We start from the raw sequence: 13,733 nt of genomic DNA, 5'->3' as shown, positions 1-13,733 counted from the left end.
CTTTAAAATCCAATGTTTGCTGTCTTTGTAGTCAAGTACCTAATTGAACAAATAATATCAAAAATGAGAAAAGAATTGACAAAATAAAATAAAGATATAAAAATAAAAAACAATCAAATGAACACTATTGTCCAGTCTAACTCCAACAAAACCATTAATCCCCGGCAACGACACCAAAATTTGACCAGCCCCATTCTATGTGTTAGAAAAATGGAGCTTTGTAATGTGAGAGGTTGCTTCACAGTGTCAAGATATGATTGAGGTTTTGGAAGCTTTTCTAGTCAAAGTTACATTTATAAAACCACTACTACAACTAATGAAGTATAGCGAGTAGGGATCGTCTGCAGGGATTACACATGTAGTCGGAATTCAACTTTAATTCTAGTGGATCACAAGATTGCAAGGAGAGATTGGTTGATTAAACTAAGATCTAATGAAGTTAAAATGCAATTTAAACAACAAAATTGAGATAGGGTTTGATTGGTTGGAAGAGAGGTCTTGGGGTGTTAGAATCACCGCCGAGCTCATTCACCAAACTACACACTTTCAACTAATTGGGGAAAACATTATTATGAACAAAATGTTACTACCAATTGCGATATTAAGCATGGACAATCAAATTGAAGTATGAATTGTCTACCTAACCAACAAATAAACTAAGTGTAGAACAATCCATCAATTCTAAGCATGACTCATTAAAATAGTCAACAATTGTAGCAAACATCAATCTAGAGAATTATGAAAATTACAACAATAAGCCATGGAATATCAAATCAAGCATAGATTGTCTACCTACGTATAAGCATGAATTAAAAGATCAATTAGAAGTATTAAACTACACAAATCATGTAGAAATAAGATTTATATATACAAGAGGTTAAAACAAAAGTTACAATGTAGTGACCCGGTCCTTTTCCTTCCTTTCCTTTTTCCTGAAATTTTACGGATAAATTTTTTCCATTTAATTTTCTTTTTTGAGTTCTGTTTCTTGTCACATAGTGTCATCTCAAGTGCTTGGAATTGGTTTCTGAGACACTTTCGCGCGGATTAATAACTTCCTTTGAGGACCGAGTCATTTCCGCATTTTCACTTTTCAGACACTATTCACCTTTCGTCTTTTTCCCTATTCTGTCTTTTCTCCATTTGTCAGTTTTTGGCACACCTCACTTTTCATGCTCGGAGTTGGTTTTTGACTTCACGTGTCTTTATCTTCAATGGTTTCCTCGAAATACGTATCTTTACTTTTGCAAGAAAATACTCTGGTTGCTCCCGGTGCCCATAGGGGGGAATGGATGCACAATTCTTCAAAATCTTTTTCTTTTCTTAGGGTGTTTTTCGTAAATATCTTTTGAAGATATTTTATTTCAGGGGCATCTAAGAAAATTCTTTTGAAAGTATTTTCATCCTGGGACAGTTTCGTAGTTAACCCTTTTTATAGGGGCCATTGTGCAATTAACAAAAGTTATTGCAAAATGCCTCGTCTGGAGCCTGGATCCTCGTAAGGGATTCATTTTCACATTTCATCAAGTCATGTACTCTTAGAATTTCTTTCTGGTCGTTTTTCTCCAGTTTCAGAGTTTTTGGACCAAGTTGCCGCCGAACTTGTTTAGGGCATATCTCTCTCCTCGAGACTCAGTTTTCGATGTTGTTTCTTCCATTATTCATATTTTCTCATTTTGAATCTTTTTTGTTCATGGAGTTTTGCCATTTGAGTGCGTTTGCTCAAATTCCACTTTTCCGGACCTGGCGGGGCCCTTTCGAGGCACTTTGAGATTTTCTATAAATATGGAGTCTTAAGTCAAAAAAATCAGAATTCCATCATCTTCTCCCCTCTCTTGGCCGGTAGCCATGGGAGCCCAAGGGGCTGCCTTCATTCTTTCTTCTCCTCCACTTGATTTCCTTTGTGAAAAGTTTTCGGCCTTAACGTTTATTGTTCGCCTCGTTATGCTCTACCTTTCCCCCTTATTAGAACCCATTTTTGGCCAAATTTTGAGTTCGGGTTTGAAGTCAAGTTGTGATTTTCATGGGGCTTCTTGGGGATTCTTGTTCATCGTGTTGTCCCCGACAAAACCCCGCGGTATCGTCGGATTTGGAGCACTTTTCTTTTTGTCGGGTTTTGAGATTTACATCTCAAATCGAGGTAGGGGGTGCTATAATTTATTTTCTTGCTATCTTGCATGCTTGTGATGCATATACAACTCATTTACATGCTTGGATATCAAATCTAGAATTTTTATTTAATTATTTTCCTTGTGTAAGATTTGATTTTCCCGGTTACTCATAGCTTGGTTTAAACATGTAGCATGATATTACATTACCCCTTAATATGTTCATTGACATATATTAAATTAAGAGCTTTGGGACAAGTATTAAAGATTTTATTTAATATTTATTTTGGGTAAATATTTAATTCAAGTGGCCTTAACTAGTTTGAAATCAATGTGTGTTAGCATATTATATTAGGCCCTAGCATGCTCTTCAACATAGGTGAATTCGAGAGTAATCGGAGATGTTTTAAAATCTAGAGACTATTTAATTAATTGATTAATTAATTATTTCCATGTGCACTATTCACTCCATTGAAATTTTGACTTGATATTCTTGATATGTATGCCATATAGTTTCACATATATTAAATCTAGAATATTTGATTAAGTTTTGAAACTTTTCAATTATTACTTTTCTAGCATTAAAGTTTAATACTCATGGCTGTACATTGCATAGAATTCACTTGTATCATGTTTTTAAATCAAGTCTTGACATGTTGTATAACATATATTCAATTGAGATCATTTGGATGAATTTCAAAACCTAGAGATTTTAATTAAAAGGATTAATTAAAATCCATTCAATGGCTCCTCTATCTTGATTAAGTTTCTAACTTAGCATTCATGTTTTCCTTGACAAGTTCCATCACATGTATAAATTTGAGAATAATCAGATAAGTTTTGAAACTTATATTTAATTATTTCTTCTATATGGAACTTGATTCACATGGTCGTGTCTTGTATAAAATGAACATGTAACTTGATATTGAACTTGTCCTTGACATGATCCTTGACTTGTCTTGTAATCTTGACAATTTAATCCCTTAAGTAGATTAAATTTCCTTATATGCTTCCATCGCATTAATCATGCTTTAATATTGAACTCTTGTTAACTTATGAATCGGACTTGTATTACATGTACTTTCATCTTTTTATCAAGCATCATGACTCCTTGTATCTAGGTTTCATTAATGTACTTAATGAACATGCACATTTGTCTTGGAATGATTTAATTACTCATGTGTTGCTTAGTAAGTACTTGAATCATGTATCTTATAATTGTGGTATTTTTCCTTCAATGGAATCTATGTGCTATATATATCTTGATTCTAATTTATATGGATGCATACTATGATTTCTTAACATTTAACATGCCATTATAGTTGATGAACTTAGGGAATGACTTGTATGTTCCAAAATCTTGGTTGTGCATGAAACGTGGTTAATGCATTTCTTGTATTTGATATAATCTTGACTTGCACAACTTGTTGATTTTGGGACTTGGGATATCAATCAAAAATTGACATGGCTAGGACTTGGTTCTAGTATGGGGGAATGTCCTCCTACACTATAGTGCGCACTAGGGGAAAGGTACCCATGAGTTAGTAGCCCTAAAGTGATATCAAGAGTACGGTTTTAATCCGAGTGATATCTGAGTTTTCTACATTGGTTGATTTCACTCTTTAAATTTCGAGTTGCTATTCCTTGAAGATTTAAACTTATAGTGTATGTGAAATGCTCCAATTTTGTTTACTTGCATAAGATATTATGCCTTATTTTTTATTTCATGTATAACTCTTTTCGCGTTTTATGGAATGTTCCATCCTTGTTTAATTGCATAGATATTATGCTTTGTTCTTGATTTCTTATATTACTCCTATCGTGTTAATTGGAATGCTCTAATCATGTTAATTGCATTGATAATGTAATTCATGTCAACTTATATCCATGTATACTTCTTGTCTTGTTAAATTGGAATGTTTTAATCATGTAAATTGCCTTGACAATTTGATCTTTGTATTCTAGTACCTTCTTGTCATGTTGTGTAGATTATTCCAACCCTTGCTTAATTGTATTGATAATTCAGTTCATGTAATTCTGTGTTCAAGCATCCTTCTCGTCGTGTTCTTTGGATTATCCCAACCTTAATTCTTTTCATATATGTATGTATATCATGATTCTTGTTGATATTGCTCTATAGTTGCTTCGGATGCTCCCTAAGTCTAACCTTTAACATAGACGTTAGGTGGCATGTCCCTTTTGAATTGTTCAAGTTAATCTAAAAATCTGAAAGAAATCGAGTCGAATGCATGCTCATTCTCTACGAGTAAACTTGTTTACTCACCCCGAAGTGACTGGGGGATTTGTTTAGGTATGAAGACATGGTTCATGATGCTTGCCGTTCCTTGGGATGGCTTGTAGCTTCGAGTTTTCATTTCATACAAGTGTTAGCATGAAATATCATTGGGTTGCCTTATGCATCAAACTTGTATTCTTTGATTCTAAATATGTAATGTGTACATAAGTACACCCTTTTCATTGTATTCAACATGTATAAGATGAAGCTAGAGGCCAATGACATGTATCTTGTATTCTATGCACTTTCATTTCCAAGGTTTTATATAAAAAATATTGAAAAATGCTAAGTCATTGCTTCATAACTTTTGCATCGGGCGTGGGAATTCCATTCTTTTTCTTTCAGAGGGTCTCTATGATCATGTATGAGGTGTGGCCAAGGGCCAAACATCATTTCATTCTAGGTTTTGCATTGTGGTTCCATTTATAGTGTTTTTAGGCGTTTTTGGCTGTTGAGAGGTCATATTTTGCATTCTTGACATTTTGAAGCCGCGGACCATTGAGACGCGTCTTAAATGCCTTTCTACAATTGTGTGCATGTCCACATTACATAAAACTCTTAAGTTTCAACTTTTGACCTATTTTTAGGCAATTTTATGAATTTTTATGAAAAATTCATCCATGAGAGTGTCATTTGAGCTCCTCCTTGTTTTGGCTTGTTTTAGATGTTTGAACGGACCTAGAAAGTGTTTTGAAACTTGTTTGGATCATGTAGGATACATGTAGAACCATAGAGAAGAACCTAGCACCATTTTCACCGTTGCAGCAGCTTTCCATAGCAGCAGCAGAGGCGTCAGTCGGTTGATGGAGCTTCATCGGTCGGCTGACACATGCTTGAGGGTCCATTCCAATCGGCTTTTATTGAAAAACCTTGTTTCGGCCGGCTGATGATTAGGGTTCGGCCGACCAACGGTTGAGTTTCAGTCAACTGATGGTTGTATTTCGGTCAACCAATTCTCCCTGGGACCTTCCCCTTCTAGTTTTCTTGGACAGTTTCCTTGCATCGACCTCAGAGGGACTTATCTCCTTCATTTCTGATTCAAATCTGGTCTTTCTTAAGCCTAACTTCAAGAACTTGAAGTTAGCTTTCCAATGGTATCAACCACTCATCAAAACTCCACCTATAGTGAGAGTTATTCTAGTTCTAATGAGATAGGTTTGTGGTAACTCTAAACATAGGAGGCCACTTTGTTTTATTTCATAACCTTTCCATCCGAACTCCGAATCAAATGATTCTTGAGTCTAACTTCATTCATTTTTCGTTATTTTTCCAATGGTGTGCACGGTGGCACCCATTTCAGTGTGAAATGACCATTTTGCCCTTGGTTTATTTCTTTTTGGGTTAGGCATTCTTGCTTCATTTCTTGGTTCATTGTGTTCCATGACCCCATGGAAGGTCATCAAAGTGTCTTAGAGGTGTGTTATGCCTTTAAAGACCATTGTCTCGCTTCTTTTGCTTCTGCATCTTAGATCCAGTTTAGGTCGTTATAGAATGCACTGGGTTGAAAAATCCAGGGTCGTTACATACAACACAAATCTCCATTAATTACAATCATCAAAGTCTAGGAAGCACACTTAGGGCTATCTCTAGCCCCAAGAGAATATTCTAGCCACTCATGATTGGTGTCATCTAACCCTTAAGGGCTTTCTCCATGGTTGAGTTCATCCTCCTCCTTGGTGTTCTTGGTGGAAACCCTAAAAGAATGAAGAACTATCCCAAAATGTAACGTTTTCTCTCTAATCTCTAGCCAATTATCTCTCTCACTAACCTACCTCTTTGTTAAAAATAGCCAAATTCCTTATATAGGTAGCTCAAATGTCACACCCAATGGTCAGACCTCATGCACTAAGACCTCCAAATGATTACCCCACGAGCACACCTTCAATTCAGCTTGAAATCTGTTTTGCACTCAATTTGAGGTAGTTCAATCGATCACATGGTTGCTCTGATCGATCAAAGTAAGGCGGCACATTTATTTAGATAAAGACAAAGGCTGAGATATTAATGGGAAAATAACAAAAGTGGTTGATGAGGATAAAATCAAAAGTTTCAATCAATCGAAGGAAAGGTTGGATCGATCGAATAGAAAAATTTTCCTGAGGATAAAGACAAGGGGTTCGATCCATCATGGCATGGTTGGAACGATCGCAATGCGATCAATCATAGTTCGGTTTGATCGATCATAGAGGACTTTTTCACCACTTTGCTTCCACTTTGCTTCTTTCTTCAACTAAACTTTAGATTACTTCCTCCAATGCGCTAATTCAGCTAATTTGACATGTTTTGGAGATAAGTGCCTGAAAAGGGGAATCACACGAAATTAGACTAAAATGGAAAAATAAGATAGATAAAGGTTATAGAACATTTAAGATTAAGGGGTTTAAATGCGCACTTTTCAGTACTTATCACACCCCCGAACTTAAATATTGTTAGTCCCTAGCAATGAACTATAAAATAAAGATATGAATGAACAACTAAACAACTATAAACTAGAAAGCAATAAATGGATAATGCCACTTTCCTAGGGAACATGATTGCATTTAGCATATGCAACAAGCCTTTTAAACCCCTAGATTACCCTAAGTGAATGAGTGAAGTCTCGTGAGGGTTTCCAGAAATGATACCCACAAACATTAAGTTCTTTATCACTAAAGAGGCACCAATATTTAAAACAAGCATTGGGAGAAAACTACCTCAAGTATGCAATTTTTCAACCATCTCCAAGCAATTCTCTAAAATTTCAATATCAAGTAAGTAAGTATGGTCCTCCACACATCATGACAAAGGTCATGCAAATCAAAACAACTCCAGAATCCTTTTTAAGTGAACCAGCATCAAATATGTTGCTATCTAAGCCAACTAAAGAAATTGATCATATCCGGTCTCAAGCTAGCATACAAATCTAGTATTGATCATCAAAATAAAGAATGAACCTTTTATTAAAGCTTTATTCAACTAGGTGCTCTTATTTTTTCCACTCTTTTTCTTTTTTTGTACTAGTTACTAACCTAGAGTTTGGGCCCTCCACCTTTTAGCGCAAGAAATTCAGTGCTTGATGAGGCTAAAATCCCGACTACTGAGTAAAAAGGGTTTATTATCCACCTTTGTCAAGAATGAAAACTTTCAATTCACTACTAGCTCAATAGGGATATAACCAAATCAATAATCAACAAAGCATGTAACCCACAAATGAATGCTACTGTACGCCTATGCTAGTGCAAAATCCTAGGGTGAATCTCAAAACAATCACAAAATCAGGATGACATGGATCATAAATGCAAGTAAGATATCAATCTTTCAAAAAATTTACTCCTAAATGGCATCCACAAGGCATACATGGAGTATTGGACTCTCAAGTCAATCAATTTTTAAATTTTAAGAAATATAGACCTTAAAAGATCAAAATCATACCTAGTCATGGACTAATCACAGAAAATCCCTTAAATACACAAGTCATGCTCAAAATCTTGAATTGAATGCAAAGAATACACATTACCCCCAAACTTAAATGGCACAATGTCCTCAATATGCAATGAGAACAAAAGAAATAGGAAAGAGTATACCAATGCAACTATGGCGATGAATGGGCGGGACACAAATATCCAAAGTGGGTGGTATGACCCCCCCGAACTTAGGATTAACTGTGGTCCTAAAAAGATGGCACTGGAATAAAACCTCATCAAATAACAAATGGGGTAATAATGGTGTACAGTGGACATACAAGTGCAGGTGGGATAGTAAATAAAAGAAAGAGAGGGATAAGGGCGATCTTGAAAAATATGGGCTGCACTCTCTCACTGAAGTCACTATAATGCACCTAATAATGGAGTCAATCATCAACAAATATGTCAAATAGTATCAAAACATCCATAATATCTAAGAATAATAATACTATAATGTACATCACAGTAATTAGGCCAACAGACTAGCCACAAAAATGGAATAATAGTATCAAAGTATCAATCTAAAAACACCAGTATAAATATGAGATCAAGAGAGGTGGAGCAGAAGAAGATGGTCTGGCAGGGTGTGAACCCTGGATATGTCTAAAAATGTCTTGCAGCGCTATTATGACATTCGTGCGGAGAGTAGTCACATCTGCTCTGAGGGAGAGGACTGCATCCTTTAATGTCCGGATACGATCCCCTAAGCTGTCTGGCTGAGCTTAAGTGTCAGGAATGACTAGGTCATCCTGATAGTGCAATCTCGAGTCATCACTAGACTGATGCTCATCTTGGCTATGAGAATGGTGGCTCTGCTCCTGGGAAGGATGTGGTGATGCCAATGGAGGCTCCTACTCCAGGTTAATATCAACTCTCTCTGCTGCCGGTGCTGCTGCCACTGCCTCTGCTGCTGCTGCCTCTGCCTCCTCCTATAGACCTTTGATAGAAGCATTGTAGCTCTTCATACAGTCGACATATCTAAAATGGTAAGCCCTAGTCTCAGTGACCTCCTCTGGATCAAATGGGTAGTGTTGGTCCCGGAGGAGCTGTGTAATCAAATGTGCATAAGGGAGGAACTTGGCCCGCTGCGGGTCACTCTTGCTGATGTACTCATTATACTGCTTCATCATGACACTCCATATGAGTGTAGGAATTGAAAACCAATGCCCTGTATCAATGGCATATAAAGCTGCTAGAAAGTCTCCCCGCTGCTGGGTCTTGTGCCCAGACATATATACGGTTACGTATAAAACAAAATCAAAGAACCACATCCGGTCTGGCATGTAGGTCCAGATGACATAAGTATCGCGGGCAGTGGTGGTACCATGAAGAGCTGTAGCCATTTCTAAATATGATGGCCTATGTAAGGTTGGATAATCAATCCCCGGGGGACATGTATGTGGGTAACGAGAAGTTGTCGATAGTGTCTCGATAATGATGCAAATGATATGCCCATCAATGGTAGTCCGCAGCTCGGCCAAGTTACTTGGAGCCAGCCTAAGGTTCTGATAGAAAAGTGGAACAAGCCTCGGGTAGACTAGGTTGGTCACGGGACTCAAAATGGGAGAAATGCGACGACGGTAGATCTCGTCGTACGACCATTTGGTCGTGGCAGCCTGTGAAAAAGTATCCTCATCAAAAATGGACTCATGAGATACTGAGAGTTGCTTAAACTTCTCAGTAACCTCCTTCCGGGTAATAGCAGGCTGGGCCAGTGGTGACACGGGTGCAGGTGTTGGAGGTGGCTCGGGCTCACCGTCCGTAGAAGAATGACTCTCAAGCTGAGAAGAAGCTGGTTCGTCAGTCCGAGGTCTCACCCGGTGGTCATAAGTCCGCTTAGAGGTGGTCTTGAACCTAGTCATGGCCTGCAAAAAGAAACACACTTATAATTGTAATCAGTAACAAGTAATGATATATAAGATGTATAAATGAAAGCACGAAAGATAGAAGCATGCTTGTCAGAGTAAGATAAATAACACAGAATAGAGCACAGGAATCTATCTATGCAAGTGGTAATGCAGCCAAGTATATACAGTGAATAAGCAAATAATGTGAAACATGCTAGACATGACAAGTACAGAATGCAACCAATGTGGAAAACACAATCATTGGGCATAAATATGATAGCATGGATACAAAAGAGGGTACAGGAAAATCAATATGCAAAATAATGAAGTTCGAACGATCATAGGAAAAATGTGATCGATCCAAGTTGGATAGATTATCACATAAAAATTGGATCAATCGTGCTCTTGATCAATCAGAGCACTGGTGTGATCGATAGAACTTGCTGAGAATTAAAAGTCACCCATTCGTGATGTGAAAGGCACGGGACAAATCCCAATGGTCACTTCAAGGCTCATGACCTCCTATACACCTCAACAAAGCATATTTTGGTCACTTAAAATGGCACGTGACCCCCGATTCAAATTCAGAAATGAAATATAGATATAAATATATATACACATGCTTGTAAACCCAAAAGTGGAAATAAAGTCATCATTGAAGCATTGAATCTAAGTATAACAAGCTAGATCCACATAAAATCAAAATAAAAAATGAAAAATGAAAAACAAATATACCCAAAAATGAAGAGAAGAGAACTGAGAGGGAGAAGAAGAGAGAAGATGGAGATCTAGAAGATTAAAGGCCACTGGAGGTTCATTGGAGCTTGAGAAGATGGCCGGAACACTAGAGATGAGAGAGAGGGCTTGGAACGTTTGGTGTGAACGATCCAAATGACCGTTTGGGTCTATTTTGAAAAACTATGTACGACATGTGCGATCGACCACGAGGTCCATTAGATTGATCGAAGTTCAATCGTTCATGAAGTGTCTTAGATCGATCGAACCTACAAAATGACAAAATATTTTTGGAAATTTTTGAATTTTTGAAATTTGAAAATTGAAAAATATTTTTTGAATTTTTGAAATATATATATATTTTTTTAAATTTGAATTTTGAAAAGTCAAAGTCAACAGGGAATCCTGAATGATCGGAGCATGATCGATCGAACCTCGATCGTTCCAACTGTTCGAATGATGCATAGAGGACTGAAAATCTATAGAGAATTTCGCACGATGGGTCAGAGAGTTGAAAATATGCAAAGGTCCAAAATTTTTCTAAGTGTGAAAGTACGATCATTCATAGGAACATTGGATTGATTGAAGGTTGCTTGGAACGATCGAACAGGAAGTTCAAATGATAGAGAGAGAGTTGAAAACCTACAAAAAATTTCGCACGATGGGATAGAGAATTTAAAATCTGCAAAGAAGTTCGATCGATCGAATCTGCTCCTGTGATTGATCGAACAGGCACTAAATGCCTAATTTGGAGATGAAATTGCATACATTTCCTATCAAAACTTCAAACAACATATAAGATCCCAGATTGTATCTAAACGACGCAAGAAGTAAAAAATAAAAAGAAATGGGGGAGGAATAGGGTTGAAAAACCTTATGAAGCGCTAGTGTTTAACGTCTCTAGTAAGACGTTAGGCTCTTTTAGCCTGGATCAAATATCTTGGTAGGCATCCCCTCCTTAATGGGGTGAATAGAACTTTGAATCCCATCCAACAAACCATTCCCTAAGGAACTTGTTGCATTGGTTCGAGTGCTTTCAATGACTTTAGATCAACAAAACTTTTGGGCTTCCATGCCCGTTCCATATTGGATTGTAAAATAACTTCTGAAAACTCTTTCAAAGGTAAACCATTTAGATTTTCAACATAAAGTAAGGACTCATTCTTTTCAAATTCATTTGGAAAGCATTTTTCAACAACACAAATATCTTCATGTTTGTCCATAGAATTAGGGGGTAAAAATGTTCAACTTCACTTTCATGTTTCCAAATGAAATCTTCATTATCCCCATCCTATAATTGATGTTGGTATTGGCTATAGCCAAGAAGAGATGGCCAAGGATAGCAGGAATTTGGCTCTTAGGATTTGGGACCGGTTCCGTGTCAATGAGAACGAAATCGACAGGGAAGAAGAACTTGTCAATTTTAATCAAAACATCCTCAATGATACCCTGGGGCTTCTTAATTAATCGGTCGGCTAGTTGTAAAACTACTGACGTCAGTTTCAAGTCACCTAAGGCCAATTGAACATAAATCGAATAAGGAAGAAGATTCACATTCGCTCTTAAATCTAAAAGAACTCGGTTGATAACATGATCACCAATAGTGCATGAAGTGGTTGGTGAACCGGGGTTTTTAAACTTTGGGAGGGTGTTGTGTTGTAAGATAGAGCTCACTTGTTCGGTTAAAACAACTTTCCTTGGTGCTTGGCTTTTGTTTTTTCTCTTAAGGGTGCAAAGATCTTTCAAAAATTTGGCGTAAGCTGGAATTTTTTGAATTAAATCTAAGAGAGGAAGATTGATTTTTACTTGCCTAAACACATCAATGATTTCATTAGCCTTGTTTTGTTACTTTTCAAGAGAGGTGGATGCTTTTAAAGCATCCAGAAATGGAGTTTTAGGCTTAAAAGTTTTTTTAAAAACATTATTTGAAGTATTTTCAATAATGGGATTTTTCACATTCAATGAAGGAGGAATAGGATATGAGACGGGACGGGTGTCAACACTTGGTTACACTGATTTACTCTCTTCATTGGAAACACCAACTTGATTGTCAATAACTCTTTCACTTCTTAAAGTGGTCACCGCATTCACATGTTCAAGTGTATGACCTTCTGAAAAGGAATTGGTCTTCACTACAAATTGTTGCTTTGGTAAGGGATTCAAAGGCATTTTTCCCCTCTCCCTTGCATTCAAGGTGCTAGCAATTTTCCCAACTTGGGTTTCTAGCTTTACAATCGATTGGGAGTGAGAATGAAGTAATTGTGTATTTATTTCCAAAGTACCTAAAGCGGATAAATTTTTTTCTTTAAATACGGGACTTCTTGAATTTCCTTGAGAATATAAAGATTGGTTTGGAAAATGAGAGTTAGAAAATTGATTTCCATTTAATACTTGGTAAGATGGACGATAACCTTAGGAACCTTGGCCTTGCATAGGGCGCGGAACATATTTGCTTTGGAAACCACTTTGGTGATGGTTTGCGCCTCCCCCTTGGCTTTTCCAAGAGAAATTTAGATGATTCCTCCACCCGGGATTATAGTGAGTGCCATAGGGATTATTCCCTTGGTTAACAAAAGCGGCATTAACTTGCTCATGCTGTTAACTATGCACATGTCCATATGGACAATTGGAAGTAGAATGCAAAACACTAGAACAAGTCGTGCATGATTCATTGGAAGGATAATGAGCATTATTAGCATGATCAAGGGAGGAAGACACTTGATAAGCCGAGTTTCGGTTGATCAAAAATTGATTAAACCTTTGGGATAGAGACTTAACTTCGGTGACTATATCATTGCAATTATCAACTTGATATAAGCCTACATTCTTCCTTCCACCTATATTTCTACCATTTTTAGATAATAAAGATCGGTGCATCGAGTTTTCACTCATGCTCTCATATAAGTGCTGGTGTATCTCGTACCTAGTGGCAAAATTGTGGTGAAATAAAATGTGGCTAAGTTTGAATTTATAGAATGCCACTATCACTACTAACTATTAAGGTAGCTAGAGTAAGTAGGGATCGTCCTAAGGGAAAGGAAACATATTTTTGATTGGAAATTAATGTTGGATTAGTAGGTCGAATGATCAAAAGATGGTTGGTTGTTGAATTATACTATGATTTAAACTAAACAAATGCAATGTAAAATAACTAAAGCAAATGAGGTGTAGAGAATATGAGAGAGGAGTCTTGGGACATAGAGTTCACTACTAAGCATTACCTTCCTAGACATTCAATATTTGATGGATTAGGGGGATTATTTGTTGCAAATGAAAGTGTGCACCATTAATTGAATAACAAGCA

The sequence above is a fragment of the Cornus florida genome, unplaced genomic scaffold, assembly GCF_030987335.1.
Source record: "Cornus florida cultivar Cherokee Brave unplaced genomic scaffold, ASM3098733v1 CherokeeBrave_3.0.0_Hap2_Chr02, whole genome shotgun sequence".
NCBI classification, from domain to species: domain Eukaryota; kingdom Viridiplantae; phylum Streptophyta; class Magnoliopsida; order Cornales; family Cornaceae; genus Cornus; species Cornus florida.
This window is presented reverse-complemented; position numbering follows the sequence as displayed.